Source organism: Anarrhichthys ocellatus, unplaced genomic scaffold, assembly GCF_004355925.1.
Source record: "Anarrhichthys ocellatus isolate YVR2014 unplaced genomic scaffold, GSC_Weel_1.0 scaffold8, whole genome shotgun sequence".
Taxonomy (NCBI): domain Eukaryota; kingdom Metazoa; phylum Chordata; class Actinopteri; order Perciformes; family Anarhichadidae; genus Anarrhichthys; species Anarrhichthys ocellatus.
The window spans coordinates 10,366,689-10,368,771 of NW_022280038.1; the positions used below are offsets into that span (position 1 = coordinate 10,366,689).

Consider the following 2,083-nt stretch of genomic DNA (forward strand, 5'->3'; position numbering starts at 1 on the left):
GTGTGTGTGTGTGTGTGTGTGTGTGTGTGTGTGTGTGTGTGTGTGTGACTCCAGAGGAGGAAATGGCATCTACATTTTAAAAAAATCCCTTTTCATCTTTACGTGCCATGCGTGTTGTATTCCACACCCTGACTCTCAGCAAAACAGAGGCAAGGGAGGACTGAGCGATGTTGGACGCGTTATCATCGCAACCAGCGGGACGGTGAACGAAACAAAAACCCCAAACAGCTGACATATTGATCTCGATAAGGTAAGAAAAGCGTTTTATGTTTCCTTTTCTTCTTACATTGCGGTAGAAGTAACAGTGATGGTGAAGGACGCGGAGCAGCTTGTGATCTGTCAGCTCCAGCAGAGGTGGCTAAGATTAGACATTTTTTTGGGGGGGTAGTGGCTGCGCATTTTTTTTTTCTTAACGTGGCTTCCAGCCCGACCTGCAGAAATGACGACGTGACGCTCAACTTTGAGGTGCCAGTTACGGTTGGCTGCACGAGGCTGATACACACCTGCATCCAAACCGGGGTGCTGGAATTTATATATTTCCTGATCTTTGTCTCTGCGTGTTTGTGTGCGTGTAGGTGTGTGTGTGTGTGTGTGTGTGTGTGTGTGTGTTGCATGAATAGATGGATAGACGTGAGCCGCAGGATTCATTGTTGCCTCGTTGCCAGCCTGCATGTCTCCTCCTCACTAATAGTATTGCTGCTGCTATCCTGTTAATGCTGATGAGTGCAGGCCGCCCTGCTGCTGCTGCTGGCAGTACATAGACACCTTCAGCTGACTTGGAGCACAGCAGGACAAAAAAGACCCAGAAGGGCTTGAAACACAGAGATTATAGGCTCTGCATGCTAGCATTCATATTTTTGGATTCTGCAGGATCCCTGCAGGAAATTGCAATTTCACCCTCTGACGAATCACTGTAATAGGAAGTTACAGTCTGTCTGTAGAGGGAATTAAAATGACCTCATCCTGCTTTTAATGGCGACAGTCTGATGAGGCTTTCTTTGTGGTACAAGCAAGCATCACCTCCAATACTTAAATCCCTTCATTGGCTTCCCATACATCAGAGTGTTCAATTAAAATATCCTCCAATTGGCTTTTAAGGCTTCAGCTCCTCTGTATATTTTTGACCTGCTGACTGACTACATCCCCCATCAGACCCCTGATGGCTTTTTCTAGTTGTCCCCAGAATACGATCAGGAGCTGAAAAATGTGCTTTTATTTACTCTGGACCTTCCCTCTGAAATGCTTTGCAGGAAGAGCTGTGATCTAAAAACTGTACATTTAAAGCTACTTCCTGTTTTCTTATAGGCCAATGAACAGTATGTGTGTGTGTGTGTGTGTGTGTGTGTGTGTGTGTGTGTGTGTGTGTAAACAATATGTATGTGTATGTATGTCAGCGATGAGTATTGGGTGTATGTATCAATTTGTTGCATTCTTTTTTATAATGCAACACACTTATTTCTTATTCTCCGTCTTCCGGTTTCGCTGCGCTACAAGTTCTGCAGCGTTGCGACACGTGAAAAAAGAGTAAATCAAGAAGTGTATGAATGATGGGGAATGGTGTGTTATGACTTTTGCAAGATAGTCACCAAGAGTTTTTCACAAAAATCCCCCCAAAAATGTAAAAAAAACTCCCAGGGAAATCAGGAAGAGGCTTTTTTGTTTTTCAAAATAAAAGCCCCATAACGTAACTGTCCTAACAGGAGACACCGGAGAAGGTTTGTTTTTCAAAATAATAGTCCGCAACTAGGGCTGGGCTTACTTTTTTCAAAATAAAAGCCCCGGAAGGTAACTGTTTCTTAACAGATTCAGTTACTTTCTGTTAATATACAGATACCTTCTGTTAATATACAGTTACTTTCTGTTAATATACAGATACCTCCTCTTAATATACAGTTACCTTCTGTTAATATACAGTTACCTTCTGTTAATATATAGTTACCTTCTGTTAATATACAGTTACCTTCTGTTAATATACAGTTACCTTCTGTTAATATACAGATACCTTCTGTTAATATACAGTTACCTTCTGTTAATAAATAGATACCTTCTGTTAAGATACAGATACCTTCTGTTAATATACAGT

General features: G+C 41.8%; 1 protein-coding gene across 4 annotated transcripts in view; it reads left to right on the forward strand.

Moving 5' to 3' along the window:
- Positions 1 to 17: 17 nt before the first annotated feature.
- The window catches only part of tp53bp1 (tumor protein p53 binding protein, 1), a 27,733-nt gene continuing 25,667 nt past the window's right edge, over positions 18 to 2,083 (forward strand). For all 4 annotated transcript variants that reach the window (XM_031848510.1, XM_031848514.1, XM_031848513.1 and 1 more), the window contains exon 1: positions 18 to 250. The gene's annotated coding sequence lies outside the window, so the exon portion shown is untranslated. The remainder of the gene's footprint in view (positions 251 to 2,083) is intronic.